The 26,416-nt window shown below is 36.0% G+C and overlaps 1 protein-coding gene across 2 annotated transcripts in view; it reads left to right on the forward strand.

Moving 5' to 3' along the window:
- Positions 1–26,416, forward strand: part of LOC143239658 (muscarinic acetylcholine receptor gar-2-like) — a 123,814-nt gene that overhangs the window by 36,849 nt on the left and 60,549 nt on the right. For both annotated transcript variants that reach the window (XM_076480987.1, XM_076480988.1), the window contains one exon: positions 14,034–14,120. The gene's annotated coding sequence lies outside the window, so the exon portion shown is untranslated. The remainder of the gene's footprint in view (positions 1–14,033; positions 14,121–26,416) is intronic.

The raw sequence follows: 26,416 nt of genomic DNA on the forward strand, positions 1-26,416 counted from the left end.
CTAATGAAATATTCGTAAAAACATCATAATTAAAATGTAGAGTTCAATGATCACAAACTGGGGTGGTCTTGACTATCTAAATTAATAAAAATGGTACCATTCAAATACATATTGCTAAATTAGATCAGATATAATATGTTATTAACTTTTATTGGTTTGTCTTGTAACATTTTACTTCTGCCTGCTCAATTTACTTTTCTGAGTTAGTTATATTAAAACAGTTCTGATTATGCAAAACAGCAAGTCACGTGATAAACACAATTGATATAAAGTTTCGGTTAAACGACAGGTTTCAGTACAATATTTTGACGTTGTTTTGGCTTTTAGGAAAGGTATGTAACAGTTCTTAACAGTCCAGCGATAGAGATGTGTTTATACCGGGATTTCAAATTTGTAAAAGGTAAATATCTCTTGTCTTATTGTTTGTTTATTTGTTTTTTTCAATTTTTCCCAAAGCTGCACGCGGGCTATCTGCGCTAGTGGTCCCTAATTTAGTAGTGTAAGACTAGAGGGAAGGCAGCTAGTCATCACCACCCACCGCCAACTCTTGGGCTACTCTTCTACTAACGAATAGTGGGATTGACAGTTACATTACTAACGCCGACACGGCTGAAAGGGCGAACATGTTTGGTGCGAACGGGTTCGAACCAGCGAACCTCAGATTACGAGTCGAACGCCTTAACCTACCTGGCCATGTCTTGCACCTCTTGTACTTAAAATCATGACAAACAAAAGATTAGTTATGGACTTAGTGTACCAGAACCATCGAGAAAGAGACTTGCAACAAATCGCACCCTCACCTGTAGTAAGCAAACTGTAATGTTTTGTAATAGGCGAGAATCTACAAATCAAAAGCCTGTGGCAAAATCAGTCCATGTTGCCAGGCATCAGTACGTAACGTAATAAAGAGAGTTCTCAGTCTGAAACAAAGCACTCAAGTCACATGTACACAAGAAGCATCCTGATATATATATATTCAATAGTAGTGTATCTCAAGCAGCTGAACCACGAAACGGATATTCTTGTTATTCCATTCACAAACATGAAGGTTAAGATACCGGATGTTACGCCTATAAATTCCTGTTCTATCATACTATTGAAATGGTCGCGAGAGAAATGTCCTCATTGTCTTATCATAGGTGGATTATGGAAAGCAGGCAGGTAACGGTGACTTTGTACATGTTAGCCTTATAACGGATACTTTTTTAATAGAAATTACACTGGAGGTTCTTAGATAAAGTATGACCGACATGCAACACGGGCTGAGACGACATGATGAGGCTTCTAAGTCCTTCAAATGCAACATACTAAACCTACGTAATGTGAGTAAAGTTAATACAAGCATTCAATAAAAAGGTTATGTTAAACAATGTATTTATTTATTCGTCTATCATTAACAGTAGTTATGAATATCACCAAACCAACTTTTATATGAAATTAATTAAAGATTTAGTTTTATTTATATGTTTGTCTTTGGACTTAGACAGCTAGAAACCGGGTTTTAGTACCCGTGGTAGGCAGAGATAGCCCATTGTGTAGCTTTGTGTTTAATTACAAAGAAGCAAATTCTTTTAACAATGAACAATGGCATTGACTGTAACTTTACAACGCACCCAGAAATAGATGATCGATGACAGAGATTCGAAACCATGATACACAGGTTACGAGTCGAGAGCCCTAACCACAAGCAGGGGAATAACAAACAGTTTTTTTTGACACAACTTTATTATATGTAAGTTTTTAGAGTTACTTCTGTCCGTGCATGGATTTATGTCTTCTCTTTTCATTGGTAAAAATCCTGCCCACTTGTATAGTATTGTTTCATAATAAGTCTTGTTACTAAGGTGCTCACTTGTATAATATTGTTCATAACAATTCTTATTACTGATGTGCTCACTTGTATAATATTGTTCATAACAATTCTTATTACTGATGTGCCCACTTGTATAATATTGTTCATAACAATTCTTATTACTGATGTGCCCACTTGTATAATATTGTTCATAACAATTCTTATTACTGATGTGCCCACTTGTATAATATTGTTCATAACAATTCTTATTACTGATGTGCCCACTTGTATAATATTGTTCATAACAATTCTTATTACTGATGTGCCCACTTGTATAATATTGTTCATAACAATTCTTATTACTGATGTGCCCACTTGTATAATATTGTTCATAACAATTCTTATTACTGATGTGCTCACTTGTATAATATTGTTCATAACAATTCTTATTACTGATGTGCTCACTTGTATAATATTGTTCATAACAATTCTTATTACTGATGTGCTCACTTGTATAATATTGTTCATAACAATTCTTATTACTGATGTGCCCACTTGTATAATATTGTTTGATAATGAGTCTTATTTCTTGGTAAAGATGATGTTAAGTGTAAGAGTTGTCGAGGTAACTCAATCCCATGAGATTGTCATGTTAAAGACTTAGTCGCCCTTGAGAACGTGAAGTTTGTTTGTTTGATTTTGAATTTCGCGCAAAGCTACACGAGGGTTATCTGTGCTAGCGGTCCCTAATTTAGCAGTGTAAGACTAGAGGGAAGGCAGCCTGTCATCACCACCCATCGCCAACTCTTGGGCTACTCTTTTACCAACGAATAGTGGGATTGACCGTCACTTATAACGCCCCAACGGCTGAAAGGACGAGCATGTATTTTGTGACAGGGATTCGAACCCACGCCCCTCAGATTACGAGTCGAATACCTTAACCCATCTGGCCATGCTGGACGTAGAACGTGAAGACCAGGATGGCCAGAGGTGAAAACTTGGAGTATTTGACGAGGGTATTTCTTCCTTGTTTTGATTATTAATAGATACATACACAGTACATTGAAGACAATTTATGATGAAAGTTTTGCCTCATAGTTGGGTTCATTGTAAATAATTTATGAGTTTAAGAACATTTACTTTTCCGCAATTGACCATTCTTCATTGGTAAAATGAAGTCCTCCTTGTTCACAAGAAAAGAATCGCCATTAATGAATAATAGCAAACATTAATCTGAGGAGGAAACAAAAATGTCTTATGGAGGAAGTAGCATAAGCCTCCGAAAGTTAGCTTACCTGGAGAAAATAGTATAAGCTTCCGAAGGTTAGCCTACCTGGAGGAAGTAGCATACGCCTACAAAGGTTAACCTACCTCCACCTTGTTTATTTGTGTCATAATTTCGCGAAAAGCTAAGCAAAAGCCGCCTGTTTTGGCTGTTACTGATCTAGTACTGAATTTATAGAGAAAAGGCAGTTAAACAACAGCACCCGCCATCAATTCTTGGTCTACTCTAATCGGATAATGGGATTTGATGACCATTTTAGCGCAACTGCGGCCCTAAAGTGTGGAACGGACGTTTCAGGCAATTGTTTTTGAAACACTGAAATTCATGTTCTCACAGACAGAGCACAACATCCACTAAGCATATGATCGCTAACTTTCTTAAGCTCAATAGAAATATTAGGTAAAAAAAAGTGTATCTCTTGATAATGAGAACCCCACTTGAAACAAAAATGTATCTCAGAACGGCTGTATGGCTAACCCGAAGATGAGGAAGGTCGAAACGTTGTTCTCCGCTTATCAATAAAAGGGTTAATACCCATACCAACCGTTCTGGGACACAGAAAGTATTACTTTTCTTCTAGAAATGTTAACAACTGCTGTAGCAGCCGCGAGTTTAGGAGTTATGTTTGTATATTCGGTGAAAACACTTTTCTAAGTATTATACAGTCTTGGTTGAGGAATGTATTAAAATGCTATATGATTCTTTTCCGTTCTTTTCGTTTGGCGGTTTTTAGTATCCTTTTAACATGAAGTTAATTATCAAATATTGTGTTTCAAGAACAAAGTTTACTTTGGAATGTAAAAAAAAAAGTGTTTGTGAATGTTTCGTCTTGTGATAAACATATGACTATTATTTATGATGTCATGAATTTTTTGTTAAATACACCATGAAAAGCCCATTTAAATTTTAGGGTTATGTTCATGAAAGTAAGCTTTTCTTTTGAGGTATCAGTGTTTATTTTACTGCGCAGTGCAATTTATAACTTCTTAGTGTGTTTCTTAATGGAGTTTTACTACTAAACTTTAGGTTTCCTGGTAGATAAACAGTAAGTTTTTCGGACTTACAACGCGGAAATCCGAGGCTACATTTTTCGTGGTGGACAGCGTGAAAATGGCCCAGTGTGTAGCTTTGCCCTAAAACAAACTATACTGCCATGTGGATCGGGTTTTATCGACGTTCATTGTTCAGTGACAATATGTCTCACATCCGATTCATCTCAACTGCCTGCAGTTAGTTATCTTATGGTTCTTTGTCTCTTGTAGAGCGTCTAAAAACAATGTTGTATCAGATATTACTTGTAAGCCCAACGCGTTAACTTTACAAGCAGACAATTCTTCAGTAAGACAAGATAACAGTTTCTTTCAGAGAGATTTAGGAAATGGAAGCTTGTCAGATTTCTGATCTCGTGCTGAGTTAGACTTTTAGGGACATCTAACCTCAGATGTACTATAATAATCAGATTGGTCTACGTATCGGCTGGGAAAAGTTGGTGGCTCTCTTATCATCATAATGTTCTTTTTCGTGGTGTTACCGTGACTTGATTAAACGAACGCAACATCTGTTATATATATATATATATATTTACTTTAATGCGAAGAAGATAATCCTGCATTTTTCTTTACATCAGTTGATCGAGTAAACGAATTCGATTTTAAGTTTTTTTTTTCTTTCGGTGTTTCCAAAGACAAGGAAAAAATGGCCATTCCAAGGTCCAGTAATGATAATTTTATTGTTAGAGTTTTGTCAAGGATAAGGGTCTTACCAAGCCTTATCCCCATTGTATTCTAAAGACGGCTGGTAGGGGTATTAAAAATTTAATTAAAATATCCGTCTGTCAATCTTATACTCCATGGTCAGGTGGTTAAGGCACTAGACTCGTAATCCGGGTCGCGAGTTCGAATCATCGTCACACTCGCCTTTGCAGTCGCGGGGGCGTTATAATGTGACGCTCAATCTCAGTATTCGTTGGTAAAAAAGTAGCCCAAGAGTTGACGGTGGGTGATGATGACTAGTTGCCTTCCCTCTAGTCTTACACTGCAAAATTAGGGACGACTAGCGCAGATAGCCCTCGTGTAGCTTTGCGCGAAATTCCAAAACAAACCACACTTAACTTCCATTCGCCAGTCTCACATAAGAAATGAAAGAGCAACAAAAGATATAGAAATTAGGAGAGCGAGATGTGGGTGCTCAAGCCCACAAAGTCCACACCTATATCACACTTGATATAGAGGGTACATTCCCAACACAATGTGAGTCCTACTTCCGCATTCACCTACCGAAATCTAGGGTACATTTTATAATCTCACATTGTAGTTTGTACCCTAGGATTTTTCAATTAGTTCAATTAGTTTTTGTTTCTGCTTGTTTTTAAAGTTAGAGAAAAACTGACCGTTCTCTTTGAAAAACAATAGAAACATTTTTATTTCAATCAACGTTTTGTCCTTACGGCTCCATCAAGACTAGTTTTGTACGTATTAGATGAACAGACCTTGGAAGCCGCCATCGTGGACTTGCAATACCTTTAAATTCACGGTTTCGCAACAACTCTGCCATTAAAATTTTGAACATAAAAACCTCTTTAAAATTCTCCATTTGAGAGATTTGCGGTTTAGGAAATTACCAACAGTGCACCTATGAAGCAAACACGGACACTGCACCTATATTTTCTATCAAATGCTTCTTAATTAGTGTTAATCTATTAACTGTGAACCAGGCATTAACAAAATTAACAATTAATTACTCCATTCTGTTTATTATGCCCAGTTTCTTTGCCAGTGAGCATTTTATAACCCTACAAAAAATAAAGATAGATTTCATATTAAAATATATAAGAAAGCAAAGATTCCCATTCAACAATCTTCACAGTAATGATTTTAATCCCAGATTATGTTTCAGCTGCAAATGTATGGACGCCGGATAATTCTACACTATAAACTGTATTTTAAAATATAGATCTACAACGAATCTCTGAAATAATTACGCTAACTGTGTAATTGTTAGTAAAACAGTAGAATCCACACGACATCTGCAATTCCGTGAAAGATTGAATACAATATGAGGATTTTTTTTTGCTGTGGATTTTTTACGGATACAACAGTTTCAGTAGTTTTCTATTGCCCTAAAGTTAACCACTCTTCCCTCTTTGGCTTTGCCGGTTAAAGTCTTCCGACGATTCTGTGAGCATGCCTGATATCTCAGTAGTCGTGCTTCTTTCTTCCGTATAGTATTTTTATTAGCACCAACGGAAATTCTTTCTTAGTCTCTATTACGGCTTTTTCCTCTGTAACTTATAACCCGCCATCTGCTGTACTGGTAACTACGTTTATCTTTTACTACCTTATACTTTTAAGTAAGCTTTTAATACAACATTTTTGACGTCTTTCTTCCGATGTATTATGAATCTTGACAGAGATACTTCTGGTTATCCTTATACTTCCTGATGATAAGTGGCTTCACAAGGATCTCTACAGACAATGCATTACAATAATACTATTACCTAAGGCAAAGTTTAGAAAGAGAATTGCCCCAACTACCAAGAAAAAAATCATAGTGTTTTCATTTAGTTCTTTTCAGTTTAGTTGTTGAGAAACACAGTTGGATTCCTCATACGACAGTGCATATTGAATAAGATTTGTAAGAGAGTTGAGGAGGTGGGCCTACCAGGGGTGAAATACTACGTGTACGTGTTTGGGTAGAGGCAGGGATTCGTTGTATATAAACGTTTTATAGTCCTGACACGGCCAGGTGGGTAAAGACGTTCGACTCGTAACCTGAGGGTCGCGGGTTCAAATCTCCGTCACACCAAACATGCTCGTCTTTTCAGCCGTGGGGACGTTATAATGTGACGGTCAATCCCACAAAAGAGAAGCCCAACAGTTGGCGGTGGGTGGTGATGACTAGCTGCCTTCCCTCTAGTCTTACACTGCTAAATTAGGGACGGCTAGCACAGATAGCTCTCGTGTAGCTTTGCGCGAAATTCAAAAACAAATAAAACTAGCTATATAAGATATTACATATAATATGTATATGTTAATAAATTTGTAATGTAAATTACTGCGCGTGATATGCCTATTTTAATAAATTAGTAATATAAAACATTGCACATGATATATCCATGTTAATAAACTAGAAATATAAAATACTGCACATGATGTGTCCATGTATGTTATCGGCAAAAGGATTTATTATTTTACACATTTATATATAGATTTATGTCATTGTCTGACATGTAAATTTTGATATGCAACGTGTATAAATAATAATAAATCTAAATTTAGATTTGACATGTGAACGTAAACATACACGACGAAAACGTTAGAGTTGTAAATGAACAAAAACGTTATATTCGTTTCTTACAACAATAATAAACAACAAAATACAAAAATTATGTGAAATATAATAAAAACACTACTGCAGTGATTCCAGTTTCTTCTACTGTTTTATTTGCGATGAAAGTATTTGATATTTTAAAGTTATGGTTGCAGGTTTGTAAACGTATGAGCTGTGATTCTTCGCCAGTTTTAAATCCTTGCTTATTATTTCGATAACAGTGCCAGGAGATATTTTTATATATATTTCAATGTTTTTTTGTTTGTTTTGGTTGGTGGGTCATAAGGTTCTGTTTCGCAGCCATAACCTACGTTTTTCTTAGGAAAATGTCACTTCGGACTAGGTTGGGATATTGATTTCTGAGCCAATTCTATACGCTCTCTTTGCTTTCACATCGTTTGATAATGCATATATACGACTATTCTTCCTCGTAAAGGCTATATGCCGTCTGTTTTCCTCCAACTATATCTCTATCCTCGACAACATTACGCTTTTCAATAAATATAATTCACCACGAACCTATTATTTAGGTGCTAAACAAGTCGTCCATGGCGCTACGGTTCGTATCTACGGCGACACACCATTGCATTAATCTATGTAAATCGTTATTATAACAGAGTAAGACTTTCCTTTCTGTATGTCGAACATTTTACGACAGCAATGAAATAACTGAGCGAAATACAAATGTAACTTTCCTGCTGACTATCGTAAACTTGCGTGGGTATGTCGTGGAAAATACTAATATTATCATCACTGTTGGTTTGGTTTGGTTTGAATTTCGCGCAAAGCTACACGAGGGCTATTTGCGCAAGCCGTCCCTAATTTAACGGTGTAAGACTACAGGGAAGGTAGCTAGTAATCACCACCTACCGCCAGCTCTTGGACTACTCTTTTACTACCGAACAGTGGGACTCAACGTTACATTATAACGACCCCACGGCTGAAAGGGCGAGCATGTTTGGTGTGACAGGGATTCGAGCTTGCGATTCTCGGATTACGAATCGAGCTATCACTGTTGAATTGGAAGTGATGGAAACAAGAATAACGAGTTATTGTTTTTTGTACGTCTTATTTTGGTTATACATTTTGAGTGTATGAAACAAAATAAAAGTCAAGCGAAAATTTTCTAGGACGAGATGAATCGCTTTCGAATGAAAAACAGTGAAAAAAACCGAACATACTGATACTGATTTTTTTAAGCAGCATAAACATGTGTTATATAAATTTTAGCTGGATATTTAAAGTATCGTATTGTTAGATTTACAGAATATCTAAACGTGAGGTAAATAAAGTCACATGTACTGACGTGACTTACGTTATATTCTTAGACAGGCCTTTCTTTTATATGTACGCTTCATAGAGTTTCTTGTTATGAGAATTTGTTTATTAAAAGAAGATTCACTTTCAGTTCAAAATGCCGCAATGACCAATCAGGATGAACAAAGATACCACATTCTATTAGTGTTCCATTTATTTCACACTTGCACATTACAGTGACCAATCAGGATGAACCATATTCTATTAGTGTTCCATTTATTTCACACTTGCACATTACAGTGACCCAATAGGATGAACAAAGATACCACATTCTATTAGTGTTCTATTGATCTTGTATTTGCATATTACAGTGACCAATCAGGATGAACAAAGATACCACATTCTATTAGTGTTCCATTTATTTCACACTTGCACATTACAGTGACCAATCAGGATGAACCATATTCTATTAGTGTTCTATTTCTTTTACACAAGTAACTCCTGAACTTTGTAACCAAAAAAAAAAAAAAGGTTACCATTAAATTTGTTGCTGTTAGAATTACTTTGTTAACTAACAGATAAACATAGCTTAATTTACAACCATGTAATTCAGTTGAAGGAGACTTCTTCTAGTATGAGGTAAATTATTTTTTATTTTTGTTACATTTACTTCAGGTGTGGTCTGGTGGTTAGCGACTGGGATCTCAAAAGCTCATGGTTCGCGTCTCGTTATCACAAAATTGTATTTTGTTTTCTTATAGCTAAAGCCACATTGAACTATCTTCTGAGTCCACCGAGGAGAATCGAACCTCTGATTTTAGCACAAAAGTGAGCTATAAACTTTATGTTAGAAGAGTAGCAACCAACCTTGTATTGTTTGAAGTAATACAAAAAAGAAAGTGAAACCTGTCAATCCGTTGAAAATTAGAAATACTCTTCTGTAGTTTCACGTGAGGATCCAAAATAAACAAGTTTCGGATAGAGAGAGAGAGAGAACAAAATAAAAACAACAAATATTTTATCAATTATGTTTTATAGTCTTGAAGAACAAATATAAGGCCCGGCATGCCCAGGTGGTTAAGGCACTCGACTCGTAATTTGCGGATCGTGGGTTCGAATCTCCGTAACATCAAACATGTTCGCCCTCCCAGCCGTGGGGGCGTTATAATGTGACGGTCAACCGCGCTATTCGTTTGTAAAAGAGTAGCCCAAGAGCTGGCGGAGGGTGGTGGTGACTAGCTGCCTTCTCTCCAGACTTACACTGCTAAATTCGGGACGGCTAGTGCAGATAGCCCTCGAGTAGCTTTCCGCGAAGTTCAAAACAAACAAAAATAAAAGAAAATATTAAGTATGTTTAATAAGCCCAAAAGATGAAATACAGTTAAGGCTATACCGAAGTGATCATACTTTAAAAGCATTTTATTTTTTAGCCGCGGCATAATAGCTCATAGAACGGTTCTAAGTTTGTTTTTTTGTTTTGTTTTTTAGGTACAAACTTTTAGAATATAACTCCTTCTTCTTTCGACCTATTCGAGACCTTATTACAGTTTTAGATTTAGGAAGTCAAATTGTTTCGATTGATGTAATTGGTCAAGCCCAAGATTTCATATATTAATTTACTCTAACCCTGCCGAAACGAATTTTACTTTGATGAGTAATAAAATCGAACAGGGTATACGCGCACCCCACGCTTTGTGTTGGTGGTGTACAAAATATATTTAATAAAAGGAAAACAAGGTCTCATCAATTAATTTACTGATTAAAAGAATTTCAGCTATTAATTTACACAAGCCATGTATGTAAGATATGCTGATTTAAAACCTTAATAACATTAGTGATTAACTGATTTAGAACTTCGGTTAAAATTCTTGTTATATACCAATGTTTTTGATTGGCGCCCCACATAACTAACGGCTACTATCACTTGCAAACAGTCTTCCATAAACATTGTGTTTTTGGACACTTACAAGACACATTTTATAACCCTCAGTAGCATTATGATGTAAATAATAGACATGCGCGAGCAAAATTGTGCTATTATTGATACAGTGTCGTGATTTATCGTTTGGTTTTACCTTTAAGTTAAGGAATCAGTTCCATACTGATGTATGATCTACGAGTTACTTTCATTGGCTAAGAAGCATTGTTGATGTACAACCATCGATTTTGGTCAGACCACAAGTTGAAGTTAAGCCTTGTGAAAGATCTTTGTTGGAAATGGATAAGACCACTTTCATGATAAAGTCGTCAACTTAAGCACGCAATGAGGCTTACAATGTCTTGTTGACTTAGACTAAAATCTCTGGGAATCGCAGAGGGACATTCGCATTGGAAAACTACTTGAAACATCAAGAGAATAGATGGTCAGTGAGACAATTTGTTTCATGGCTATGGTAATCATCGTGTGAAATAGAGTTTTATTATTGTAATCGCTAAGATAAAGCTGTGAAAAAACATATTTTCACTGTCTCGCATACTTTAACCTATAACTTTTGTTTTTCTCCCGCTGTATTTTCTCTATAATTTTCTCCCTCTATATCACTATTCTCGAAATTATTTGTTCTGTTATCTTATTTTTTATCTCAACATTTTGTCTAACTTTTCCTTTTTTAAGCGAGATCTTTATTCGTTCTCTTTTAACTGACTCATAAAGTTTCATAACTTCTTTCTAGTTTTCAATATACCTTTCTTTCAGAGTTTAACTTCGTGTTCAAATTTACTTTTCTGGTTCATCTTTTGTTTTGTTTATTAATACAAAATATTTTATTTACCAAATACAATTTTTAATGGTCCCTTTTTCCCTTTCATTTTCATTGATTTTATAGTTTTCATAATTTATTATTGTGTATTCCTAAATAATTTTTTTTTCATTCTTTGTCTTCGAAATACAATTTTGTTTCGTTTGTTTGTTAAACTTAGAGAAAAATAATTATTTATTTTCCAGCTTTTTAGTCTTAATGCATTTTTATTTGGCGGTTCAGCGCAAACCTTGTTTCTAACGCTAAAATTAGGGGTTCGATCCCCGCGATGAGTGCCACATTTAGAGCCCAATGTGCAGGTTTCAGCTGAACAACTGCAATTCTCTTTTGTTTCGTGAAGTTACATTTATCTTTTACTCAATATCGAGTAGATTTAGATATAATAACAACAATGACGTCTTATAATTCATTCGCACATTTGACATCTTTGCTTTAGATATCATAACTAAGAAACGAACAAATTTTATTGTGGCCAATATCGTTGCACGATGTTTTTGTTACATTCCACCACGTGGAACACTGTTTATGTAAAAACGTTGGCTGATTCATAGCTTGTAGTACTGGAAATTAGATGGATGTTAAAAATATATCTTGATCTTAGTAATTACTCTTCATACACGTGTCTAGTTATTTTTGTTTTCGACAAAAATGCCATAAACTATGTCTCACAAAATGACAAGCAGCCTCGAGACACGGGGCTATAGTTTTCTTTACATGAAACTCATTCATCACATTGACAATCTACATTACATAGGACTATTAGAGAAAAGGAAAACAAAAAACTTCGAGACTGCTATTCAAACAGCAAACCCAACATCACGATCAGGAAATGACATCTTTTTAAAATTAAACGATTTTTATTATTCTTTAGAAGTTACATAAAACGAAAAGTCCTGTTTTTGTCTCGCTTTTCACATCAGTCCATTTCAATAGAACAATCTCTTAATTATTCAGCAAATGTCATTTATTAATCATTATAAGTTTCCTTTCTTTCCTGTGGTTTTCTTCATAATGTTGACATTCGGTTCATTACCTAACTTTGAAGTTCGTTCGCCGAATTCATCATTTTAATCTCAACAGTTGTTGTAGCCGCATTCTTTTATTTTAAAATCTATGTATGTATATTTGTTTTTGAATTTCGCACAAAGCTACTCGAGGACTATCTGCGCTAGCTCTCTCTAATGTATCAGTATAAGACCAGAGGGAAGGCACTTAGTCATCACCACCCACCGCAAACTCTTGGGCTACTTTTTTACCAACGAATAGTTGGTATTGATCGTAACATTATAACGCCCCCACGGCTAAAAAGGGCGAGCATATTTCGTGCGACTGGGATTCGAATACGCGACTTTCAGATTACGAGTCGAACGTCTTAGCCATCTAGCCATGGTGGGCCTTTTATCTATGAAATTTATATTTATATTCATGGCCAATAAACAAGACCTGATAATTTCTAAGTTGGGTTTGTATAATTATCAAACTATCACGAATGAATTATAAATGCATTTATAATGATGTTACGTGTACGTGAGTGATTTAAGTATCGAACTCTTTCAACGCATTTTAGAACTGTGCCTTTAGTCCTAGGTATCCACACACTGCAACAAGTTTAGTAGGAATGGTTAGAGGATCAATGTGATGATATGATTGTATTTTTTTATATCGCTTTTTGCATGATATTTTGTTTATCGTGCTATAATTCTATTTAGCAACTTTGTTAACGAGCTTTAACTACGATGTTAAAAAAATGTTTTAGCTCAATGCTGTATTGTGACAGCATTAACAAACATTCATCGTCTTACTCTGTATTTTAATTTTTTTCGCTGTTTCTTTAGCTCTCAACAGAATGACCTACGGGAAGACACATTTTACTCGCTTCAATTGTTGTTGTTGTTGTTTTGAATTAAGCACAAAGCTACACAATGGGCTATTTGTGCTCTGCCCACCACGGGTATCGAAACCCGGCTTTTTTTGCGTTGTAAGTCCGCAGACATACCGCTGAGCCACTGGGGGGCAACTCGCAACAAACATGCTCGCCCTTTCAGCCGCGGAGGTGTTATAATGTAACGGTCAATCCCACTATTCATTGGTGAAAGAATAGTCCAAGAGTTGGCGGTGGGTGGTGGTGACTAGCTGCCTTCCTTCTAGTCTTAAACTGCTAAATTAGGGACGGCTAGCGCAGATTGCCCTCGTGTAGCTTTGCGCAAAATTCAAAACAAAACAAAACAAACTTTTGGGTCAACAGCAAATGTATGAACTTATAACGATAAAATCCGTGGTTTGTTTTCCTGCAATGTATTGTGCAGCTTTGCGATAGACAAAAAATTAAATTATATAGCTTGTTTTGTCCATCATTTAAATTGGTCAATTTATTTCAATTACTTTCGACAAATTATCCATTCTTGTAAATTGGAATACATGTCGGATTACGAGTCGCACGCCTTACGCGCTTGGCCATGGAATTGGAATACAGTTAGTGTATTATCTAACCAAGGATCAGAATAGCAGTATATTTTAGACACTTAATCGCTTGATCATCTGATAAACGTTTCAGAATAACTTACTTTCTATTTAATTGTAATTCAGTATAACTTTTTTTTTTGTTTTTCAGTTGCAACTGGGTCGCCCGCCGTATGGTGGAGAATTTCCAAGGCAGTCATCTTAAGAGAAGAAAAAAGAACCTACAAAAGGTCTCGGGGTAAGAATATTTTCAACCACAAATTATCTGAGCATCTTGTTAGACTAGAAAATTTTAAGAAGCTAAAAATATATAAATCTTTTGAAAATTAATGAATATCAACAGAAAAGAAATATTAAAAAACTCATTGTACATGTTAACCAGATAACTATTCAAAACAAATAAAATGACATCACATATTTTAATTCTAAACAATTATACACATTAGACGACCCCTCAGTGGCATATCGGTAAGTCAAAACGTGGTTTTGATGCTCGTAATGGTCACAGCACAGACACCCCATACTGTAGCTTTGTGTTAATTACAACTGGACACATAAATAAAGTAGGATAATGTTTATAACGCTTAAAACTGGGTTTCAATACCCATGGTAGAGATACCTTGGATAGTCCGTTGTATAGATTTGTGTTTAATTACAAGCAAGAAAACAAACTGGACTTGTAAAGGAATTAGAGTAATATTTATCTACTCAACTTCATGTCCTTCGGTCTTTCCAAACAAGAATGCTTTGAATAACTATGTTAGTTATTTTTCATAGATGCAGTTGGTTTGTTTGTAGTTAAGCGAAAAGCTACATAATGGACTATCTCTTCTCTTCACATCTCGAGTACTAAAATTATTCCCTGGAGTATTCTTCAGGAAACAGTTCAGAGTGACGTGGCCGTCTCGTGGCATAACAGCAAAATAACTTGTTTGTTGTTAATCACAAAGCAATGGCTATTTGTGTTGTGCCCTCCGTGGATATGAAATCCACATTTTAGCGTTATAAGATTTCAGACGAACCGCCGAGTTTTTGGGAGGCCAGCAGAATGAAATTTCCTAAGGTTTAGCCCAATGTTGTCAAATTTCAGGCTGTTCATAGGTCAGTCTGAATAATCACAAACTATAAGAAATACAAAAAAAAACGTCATATTTTCGTGTCTCTTTCTGTCTTTTCCATATTAAAGATAACGAATGAAACTAAGTGTTCTACAACACACACTAATGGGATTACCAAACCACGGTGTGTTTAAGATCGTGAATAAACCGGAAGTGTGCAACAGAAGAGTCGAAACACACAACGTAAAATAGTAGGTTTCCTAAGGAATATATTGTGCTACCAGTAAGTCCCTTTGTGGTGTTTATATCGTAGGGAACTTACGAAGCAAAGTGTTTTTAGTAATAACAGAGCAGGAGAGCTGTTACAATTAACGCAGAATACGGATTTATATACATATCAATTCTACAAAAATTAAAATTAAAATCATAGAAAATAATTTAAAATAATAATAAATATTTATAAGTAAAATGGCGGGAAAATTCATGTAGAATTAGTCACAAGTACTTTCTTCAACGTGTAGTAAGATGAGTTAATAAACACTGATATTTTTGTTTATGCAACGTATTTCTAACTCTGTGTGTGTCAGAATACGTTGCAATAAGCAATATGTATGTCTAAATTCACAGTGCAATCATCTAATGATTATTAAGATATTAAAGGCATAAAACACATTCCAGAATCTTCCTGGGGGCTTTGATCCTAGATCTTATGACCCCATCTTTGCATATGCTTTCCAAGATACCAGTGGCGTCAAAGTAGCGGAATATTAAAACTATGATACTTAAAGGGAATTGTCTTCTTTTTAATGATATTGTTAAGTGTTCTTACAGAACTTGTTCAGATGTAATACTTTTGTGATGACTCTGTATGAAGACATCTGTCTGTTTTTTAATTACGCACAAAGATACTCGTGGGATATCTGTGCTAGCCGACCTTAAATGAGCAGTGTAAGACTAGATGGGAAGGCAGCTAGTCATCACCACCCACCGCCAATTCTTGAGCTACTCTCTTGCCAACGAATAGTGTGATTGACCGTCACGGTATAAAGTCCCCACGGCTGGAAGGGCAAGCGTGTTTGGTGTGACAGGGATTCGAACCCGCGTCCCTTAGATTACGAGTCGAGTGCCTTAACCACCTGGCCATGCCGGGCCGTATATATTGTAGATGGCTTGCAATAGCATAGATATTGTATGGTAGATATAAAGAAAAGTATAATATCTAGCAATGGGTTTATGTGAACCAGATTATTGTGCAATGGCAGTGTGTACACACTATTTCTGGTTGGTGAAAGTGACATATTGTGTAGGTCCTGTGGTAGACCATACGTAAAACGCATAAGTTCTATGCAGTAGACATATAGTTATGTGTATTTATTTTAATCATATCTTAATTACTAATCTAATTTTACTAATTTCTAGTTAACAGTTTTCAACAGCGAGAAACGTATCTAATGTTTCTATTACACGTTGTTTTCTAGTCTGTTTTTAACATTTTTACGTTGAACATCAAATGTAAGCATTTCAATTAGCGAGTAATATACTTAATAGAAGAATCCAGACAGTTCTGAAGAGAAGGTAAACGTTTCATGAAAATGGTTTTGAAGCTTCTTTTGTGAAGACGTAAGAGAAAAGTTTACGTTTTCGTTTTTTCGAACACGAATTTAGCTTTCATGAGGCGCGTTAATGAGTTTTCTGTTATGGCGTATCACGTAGTTTTTAATTGTTACTAGTCACCTTGGGTGCCAGGAAACAACACAGTAAAAACGGAAGGAAGTGTTGACGAAAAATAACCACCAAAGCTTCGCTCGAAAAACTCCGTACAAGTAAGAGTTGACGTTAACCGTTTTTCTGTACTATTCCATGTTTCATTCAAGAAGTACTGACGAAGTGCGATTTTACGCTACATTTAGCTTCTGTCAGAAAGGTTATTGTCTGGCTGTGTGGAAACAGCTGAGTGATTTATACACCCAGGGTTGAGTTTTTTTTTTCTTTCCTCGTGTTTTAGATTACTGCCTCAGAATTTCTTTAATACGTTATATGTAGTAATGAAATTCCTTTGTTTGAAATAAAAGCGAATAACCAAAGGTAGAGTGAAAATCTTCCGCGCTAAAGACTTTTAGTCATTGTATAGGATGCACGTATATTTTATAAACCACAACAAATTCGAAACATACCGTAGTTTGTTCTTGAATTTCGCGCAAAGCTACAAGTGAGCTATACGTTCCAAATTCAGCAATATAAGACAAGAGGAAATACAGCTAGTCATCACCATTCACTGCTCACTCTTGGGCTACTCTTTACCATAATTGATGGTAACTTTATAACGCCCAAACGGCTAGAAGGACGAACGTGTTTGGTGTGACAGGGATTCGAACCCAACCCGCGACCCTCAGATTACGAGTCTAACGCCTTAACCACTTGGCTATGCCAGGTTTTAGTGGCATCCTGATCATTGTTTTATGTACACAGCAGAGGATCATATGTTGGTTTCTGTCTGAAAAAAAACACACCTTTTTAACAAACTCACTCGACAATAATTTAAATCTAAACAAATAAGATGAATATACAAAAAAACCGGTAAAAATTAACATAATTTCTAACTGACTCGGTATTTATCATATTTATTTTTATCATAGGTTAATAATTTCCTATTTATTTTGCTACCTACTTTTAGGTAATATTCACGTTTAGCTAAGCTCTCAGACGTTTGACTATTGTATACAATATATAATTTGTAGCGGTGCTTTACAAAATTTAAAGCAGCTACTTTTTATGATCACTTACAGTTTCTTTGACTATACAACCACTTTCACTCCATATTCCCACTTACAGAATCGTCTGACCTTCTGAAGCACATGTGATTGTGTGTTTCTGTACTCTGGCTTGAAAACGTTTCCCGCATTACTTTAACTGTTGTTATGCCAACATGTTTCTAATAATTTTCAAATAATATTTAGCAATTATAACCCCACTGTTGTCTCAATAGTAAACTAAATGGCTTGTAATGCTAAATTTATTCATTCGATTCCTAACGCGGACGTATTGCGGATGGTTTATATGTAACTTTCTGCTAAAATAAATAAACCAGTTCTATTAATTACGCAATTGAGTTTGCGAGACTATAACAGCTTATCTATACCAAACTTATGTCCACTTTTGATAAAGTAATGAAAATAATTTGGAAATTAGTAATACAATAAATTAAGTTTGCAAAACGCAGTAAGATTTGTAAACTAACAGAACCTTTCTTAAACCTCCACAATAATATGTATTATATATGTGTATATGGAATAAATAAAGCATAGAATTTTGAATATTCCTACAACCAGCATCTTACAACAGCTAAATCAGTTCTCTTCTCTACAGTCTCTATCAACACACAGCAACTCAATAGAACGTCCTGTTCTTCTATAATCAACTCACTGCCTCTGATAGCTAAGACGAAATACACTTCGATGCACCACCTATCAAGACCTCCCTTCCTCTCTACGTTGGCCCGGCATGGCCAAGCGCGTAGGGCGCGCGACTTGTAATCCGAGGTTCGCGGGTTCGCGCCCGCGTCGCGCTAAACATGCTCGCCTCCCAGCCGTGGGGTGTTATAATGTGACGGTCAATCCCACTATTCGTTGGTAAAAGAGTAGCCCAAGTGGTGGCGGTGGGTGGTGATGACTAGCTGCCTTCCCTCTAGTCTTACACTACAAAATTAGGGACGGCTAGCACAGATAGCCCTCGAGTAGCTTTGTGCGAAATTAAAACAAACAAACAAACAAACAATCCTCTCCACGTCAGTTCTCATAGGGCACAACTTCGCAATATTAGCGCCAGCTTGGAGTCAAATATACTTGAACCGAAACACCTGCTATGTGCTACACTACGTAGGTAGTAGCTCATTGACTAGAATATCGATCTGTGGATCAAAAGGTCCAAGATTAGAGCTTGGCATATGCTTCTAAGAACATTTTACACTTTAAGCAATAGGAAAGTTTATAATAATAACAGTCAGTTCTGGTTATGAGTAGCTGCCTAGATGGCCGGTGCTGCTGGCTAGTTGACCTCTCTCAGGTCAACAATATGGATTTTTGTTAGTTCGCCAGTTATTTAAAGATAAGTATGCGAACGTAAAGATAAGTATGCGAACTTATAACGCTAAAAAAATCAGGTTTTATTTCCTGCGGTGATTACAGCAAGAATAGACCATTGTGTATCTTTGTATTTGACAACGAATAAGCAAAAGCTTTGCGCTAAAACAACAATAAAAGTATTGAAATGTTCTATTGTTTATCGTAGAGAAAAAATCAAACGCTTAAACAATAAATCATTTGATGTCACACAGAGTTCTAGGATAATTAACAGGAATATCTTTCCAATACGATATTAATGTGGGATAAATTAACTGTCACAGTTTTTGGTATTTTTCTGTTTACAATTGTTAAAATTAGTTTAAACAGCTTATCTATACCAAACCATTGATTAAATGTGAAACAAATAATTTGGAAATTAGCTTTAAAGTTATGCGCTCAATAGAATATCAAAGATTCTGATTTCAAATCATTAATTTAGCACATAAACAGTATTTTGTGATAAGTAAGTATTCGCTTAGCGAAAGTACATTTTCTCTCTAAAAAGTCACCAAAGATGTAGTGACAATGTAACTTTTCTGCAGTGAATTTTGTTTATTTGCGGGTACTGTACAGCGTTGTTCGATTTATAATGTAGTAGCACTGACGAGCCAAGTTACTGGAGTACCCTAGCTGTGAATCATAGAATTCATGGTTCGCGACTCGTTGCCCTTCAAACTGCGCTCTCAACAGTTGGCGGTGTGTGCTGCTTACTATAGCTTTCTTTCTTCCTGCCTAACAGCTCAGAATTATGAAGAGCTATGGGCGGGTAGCTATTTGTGCAACCTTTGCTCGAAATCCCAAAAACAACCAACACATCAACAAACAATCTGACGTAGTTATGAGAAAGAAAAACAATTCTCGTTAAGATTTCCGCATACCAAATGTTTCCGCCTCCGAACGTTGTAGGAATAATATGGACAATGCTTGCAGCCCTGATCGTAAGATTTATATATAAACTTTATTGTTTTATTGTTCGCTTGTTCGGTAAGAAGCAAAGTTCCACTTCCATGCTCGTCAGCAAATCATTTTGAGGTGATTTCAATTGAATTAAAGACAGCTGGTTGGCCAATAGATGTTGTAACCCGTTCTCTAGTAGAGCTAATCTTTGGCATGGGCGGTGTTTTGCGATTGGTCTCTGAGAGAGTTGATGACAGGGGTTGTCTGTAACATCATAGTAAGATCGATTATTCTAGGGCTAGTGAAACTTCTTCGTAAATGGGGCGAGAGGGAATGTGATAGAGACGAGTTGATCCGTTGTTCTAAAAATAACTTGGGATCTGGTGCTAATGTACGGAGATTTCTTTTGTGACGTCATATTCCTCTGCTGGAAGCCCTTTATGTGATGTTCCTTATAAGTAAAACCTCTCTTTCTATGCCTGAAATAAAACATTATGTTTTTATTAAAATCCAAAACGACAAATCTTTAGATATTTAAATTACTGCTATCATGTTCACATTACTGCTCATAAGAATATAAATAGTATCAAAATGAGTGCTTTTATGATAACATTATTAAACTGTTCTTTAAAGAACGTTGAACTCAACGTTTGTTTGGTTTGTTTTGAATTTCACGCAAAACTACACGAAGGCTATCTACGCTAGCCGTCTCTAATTTAGTAGTGTAAGATTAGAGGAAAGGCAGTTACTCATCACCACCCACCGCCAACTCTTGGGATACTCTTTTACCAACGATTAGTGGGATTCACCGTCACAGTATACCGCCTCCTCGACTGAAAGGGCGAGCATGTTTGGTGTGATAGGGAATCGAACTCATGATCCTCAAATTACGAGTCGAGTGCCTTAACCACCTGGTCTTGCTGGGCATGTTGGGTGAGAAACCTCTACATTTTGCATTGGCGTCAGTATGTCCAATAATTAACTTCAGAGTCATCGGATTTCTTCACTTCACCAAAATTACAAACGCAAGACCCTACCTTTTATTGAATTCGTCATCGGTGACTGATTTAGACAGGTTTTGAGGAATTCAATTCTCAGCATTAGATCTGGGCCAAAATTTGTAAATTTGGCGATAAAGATAAGCAAAAACATTATCTTAAACAGCGGGCTTGCTAAAAAGCTCACAACAAATTAGCTGAATTAATGTTAGTTATTCTTCAACTAGCTAGAATAATTTTGGTGCTACTTATAGCAAGGAAGAGACTAGTTTAATACTATACAGATAGTAATATACTGCACAATGTATTTTTTTTAGTTCTAAATAAAGTTCTTTTAATATATAAACAGTAAAACGTCGATATCTCTGTTTGACGTTTTGTCCTTTAGGCTAAAATCCTAACTTAAATTCATATAAAGTTGTTTTATTTTTAACTATAGTTTGTGAAGGCACTAGAGCTGAGTTCACTGGACGGTTTGTTTATTCAAGAAATCAAATCATGCTTTGAAAACAAAGAGGATGTAAATGGTATAGTCCACTCCAAACCTCTGGTCTCGGCTTTAAATTAAGATCAAAATAAACATTACCGAGTTCATTACTAGTTCATAAGTCTCCGTTTCTGAAATATTATTTGAAATGACTTTAAACGTTCGAGAAAGAAACAAAGAAACTTCCAGTGGCCAACCACTTTGTTGGCCAAATAAAACTATCTTAGCTGAAGATGGCTCCTACCTTGCCATGATTTATATGTGTGTCCTCTACGCCACCACAGTATCTAAACCTAGTTTTAAGCATTATGAACTTTCAGGCTTTCCACTGAGCCACTAAGAGGCCTAAGAGTAACACAATCACCAACAAAAACATCTAAGTAGGTCCAAGGCGAAGAAAAATCAGTGACTGAAATGATGACAACTGTGACTGTGACGTAGTGCTTTTTGGTTTACCATGGAAACAACAAAGTATGATTTTATAAGCTTAACCTCACAAGATTAGATTGTAGAACTATAATTGCTTTCAAGATAGTTACTGGGCCTATTTGAACTTCGACGATGTATTTTTTATCAATAATAACCACCATTTATTGGGTAAGAAAGATATGTTTTCTATAATATCAGAAAGTTTCAAACGTTTTAACTCTGTTATGTAATTAAGAATGTTTTTTGTAACCAGTGGTTACAGCTTTATAATTCCAATAATCCGTAAATTTACATCGATCAAGATTTATTTCAAAGGACAATTATTCTGCCACAGTGAATAAAGACGATTATTTTATTATAATATTTAGGTTGAAGGTAGGAAACGCAATGGGCGGTGTTATATTGCAGCATTTTTTTTTAAATTGTTGAAAACGTTTTGGTTAAGATGGTTGGTTTGTTGTTTTTATTAAGTAAAAAATCACAGAATATTCGCTTTGTCCATCGCTGGGAATAGAATCATGAATTTAAGCCTTATAAGTCATTAAGCTTACTGGTAAGCTAGAGGGAGTAATTAGGGTTAAGAAAGCCTATGTGGAAACTTAAAGATGCTTTAAAACTTTAACCTTGAAGTGCAAATCTAAACATCAGTTGCTGTTTTGTTTTAAAAAAAGGTTTATTACTGATGTTGAACTGCTCATAATATGTCATTTTTCGTTTAATAAACGACTGTAAGTTGTGAAAGAAACAAACAAACAATTTTATCCCTTCAAAACTAAGAACGGTTTACGCACGTAGCCATCGAGTATTTTTGCGCAAAATGTTACAAACAAATGAAACTGTTAGTTATATAGTAATTGTATGAAGCGGAAAACATTGCGTATACCCTTTTATTTTTGATATCTGATAGCAGAAAATGGTCCATGAGGCAGCTACTGAAGATGGAGCTAGAGATATAGATTTTAATTGTCTCTAAAATGCACACACATGCTACAACCTTCAGCTGGATACTTCTAGATACGTCATTGAATAGTGAAATTTGTTATATAAAATAATATGTAACAATTGTCCAGGATTCTACATCGGGGAAACTGGAAGAAAATTGGAAACCAGATTTACCAAACATAATAAAAATCTCCCACGCGTTTACCATCATTGTAACTGAAACATAAGTCAGTAGATCTGTTTGAAAAACTGTACCACACCAAATGAAAAATAGAGGGAGCTGTGTCAATTGAACAAAATAATACTACTCTAAAGCAATATTTCGGGTACCAAGATACCTTTACTGGGCTGTTAAGCCTTGTGACTTCTTTGTACCTTACTGTGTGTATGTGAACTACTTGTACCGACCTGGTGATGATAAAACCTTGTCGAAACGTTTTAATTTGTAATAAAGTTTTTCGCTACCCTTTTAAATCGTCCTGTTCCCCGCTGAGATAGAGGTAACTCTCCGGATTTACAATGCTAAAAACAGGGATTTGATTCCCATCGCTGACTTTGTTGTAAAACAAAACAAAACACTTAAGCCGTCTCCTAACTTCATTGTATAAAATAGTTCCTACTAAATCAACTGTTAGAATTTCTGTTAAAACAAAAATATAGCACTTTAATAAGGTTATGACGCTCGACTCGTAATGTGAGGATCGAATCGCCGTCACATCAAACATGCTTGCCCCTTCAGTCGACGAGGCATTATAACGTTTCGGTCAATCCCACGGATAGGAGGTGGGTTGTGATGACTAGCTGCTTTCCATTTAGTCTCACACTACTAAATTAGGCACGACTAGAGCAGTTAATCCTCGTGCAGCTTTGCGCGAAAATTCAAAAGAAACAAACAAACTATTCCATCATTTCAAAACTAAGAACAGCTAACGCAGCTAGCCGTCTGGTATCTTTGGGCGAAATGTAACAAACAGCAAAACAGTTAGTTGTGTAGTGATTGTATGAAATGGGAAAACATCTCTATACGAAAGATAATTTTTAGTCTGTAGTCAATTATTTAACGTTCTGTATAACGAAGTCACAAAGAAGAAGGTAGTTAAGAAACTTTTTTGGCCCGACCTGGCCAGGTGGGTTTAGGCGTTCGACTCGTAATCGGATGGTCGAGGGTTCGAATCCAATCACACCAAACATACTCGCCCTTTCAGTCGTAATTCAAGGGTCGAGGGTTCGAATTCAATCACACCAAACATACTCGCCCTTTCAGTCGTGGGGGCGTTATAATGTGACAGTCAATCCCACTATTCGTTAGTAAAAAAGTAGCCCAAGAGTTGGCGGTGGGTGGTGATGACTAGCTGCCTTCCCTCTAGTCTTACACTGCTAAATTAGGGACGGCTAGCGCAAATAGTCCTTGAGTAGCTTTGCGCGAAATTAAAAACAAACAAACAAATAGAAAGCTTTATATAAGCGCGAAACCAAATAATTATACGTGTACGTGTGATTTACGAATTTCAGGAAAAAGGTAATAATTCTGACAACATTCCACATCTAGCGTATCCTATACTTAAGTTATGATGATACTTAATGTGAAATAATAGCTCCAGTCATAACCCAACGTTTCCTGCGGTCCGATTATGCGAGTCCTTCTACCGCTGCCCTTCTCTGTAACTTAAGACATGGATTCACTGTTATTGGTGAACAATGCAATCTGTACTCTTGGAACGACAATAAGACAAACTTCCAATTTCAAAGGGTTAAACATATATATTCAATTTCATAGCTAACAATAAAAAGGCGGCTTTTATTCTATGGAGGATTTAGTAGGTGATATTTTAATACAAGAAGAGAGAATCTTATAGAGAGGTAAGCACAGAAAGAAACTATGAACAAAAGATAACTTTTAGGTAACACACAGTTAATTATGTAAGGTTGTTTGAAAGAAGGATACAACATGCTTTTCTTTATTTGTTTTTGAATTTCGCGCAAAGCTACACGAAGGCTATCTGCGCTAGCCGTCCCTAATTTAGCAGTGTAAGACTAGAGGGAAGGCAGCTAGTCATCACCACCCACCGCCAACTTTTGGGCTACTTTTTTACCAACGAATAGTGGGATTGACAGTTACATTACTAACGCCGGCACGGCTGAAAGAGCGAGTATGTTTGGTGTGACGGGAATTCGAACCGGCGACCCTTAGATTACGAGTCGAGCGCCCTAACCACCTGGCCATGCCGGTCCCCAACATTTTTTGTTTCGAAAGATGCAAATAAAACTTTTAGTTCATGAGGGTACAACCATGTATTACTGTCGCTATTAAATATTACTCATTTGATGTTAAACGCAGAGCTACGCAATAAGCTATATGTTTTGTGTCCACCACGGGTATCGAAACCAGGATTTTTGCGTTATAAGCCTATGACTTATCGCTGTGCCTCTGGGGGCTATTATCGATTAAAGAAATAATTTATTGTTTATTTCGACATTAGATACTGTGTGTAATGAAGATAACTTGAAAACGAAGTTTATATTACTGTCAGTATTAAAGAATAAGACGATAATAATAGTTTATAAAAGATTAAATATATAATGAAGCCCATAAGGAAATATTCTACATATAGAGACACTATTATATAATATTGTGAATGTGCAAGAAAACAGTTTTCTTTGTTTGATACCGCGCCAAACAACACGAGGACTATCTGCGCTATCCGTCCCTAATTTTAAAGTGATAGACTAGAAAGAAGACAGCACATGAGAATCACTCACTGCCAGCTCTTAGGACACGCTTTGATACCAAATAAAGGATTTGCCTGTTTCTCCTATAACGCATCCACTGCTCCAAAACGTTTTGTTTTGGCGCTAACGGGATGCGAACCGTAGAACCTCAGCCCCCACAGTTAGATACTCAGAAAAAGGAATTATACTCTGCCCAGGTAGGAAAATAGAAACAGTCAGTGGCTACTAAAGAAGCATTAATGACAATTCAAAAGAAACTTTTCATTATTTTTTGTGCTATTAAACTTTTTTTGACACACGCGAGTGTAAGCAAATACATGTTTTCAACCATAATAAAGACCGTAGAAAAAAAAAAGTCATCGCGAAGACTTGTTTCATTTTCAGGAATCTCTTCTTTTTTTCAGCACTTAATTGAATACTCTCCTTTTTAACATGATTTTCATTTTAAAAGATTTACTATTCCATTGAAATAGTGGGCTGTTTCTTCATTATTAGTGAAGCTCGCTTCATTTTATCGCTGGATATGAAGCACTGGCCAAGTTTTTTTGATTAGAATCCACTTGTTAAAGTAGTAACGTTATATCTGCACTAATGGCCTCCACTCAATAGTAGTGGTGAGTCAAAAGGCATTCGTTGTCACTATGTCTCTTACAACTTGAAATGGCTCTTTCTTGTCTGTACTGCTGTTGATTCTTCAAGCCTTTGTTAAGAAATAGGAAAGTTCTTGACTACCAATTATAACAACGTGGCCTGTAAAGTTGCCTACATGCGTTAGACTTAGTCGGAATCCGGTTGAAGAGACCAACTGAAGCTTCGTATATAAGGAGTTTTCAGTACGCCCCAGTTGTGATGTCCTGTCGTTATGACAAAAG

Source organism: Tachypleus tridentatus, chromosome 13 (genome assembly GCF_004210375.1).
Source record: "Tachypleus tridentatus isolate NWPU-2018 chromosome 13, ASM421037v1, whole genome shotgun sequence".
Taxonomy (NCBI): Eukaryota; Metazoa; Arthropoda; class Merostomata; order Xiphosura; family Limulidae; genus Tachypleus; species Tachypleus tridentatus.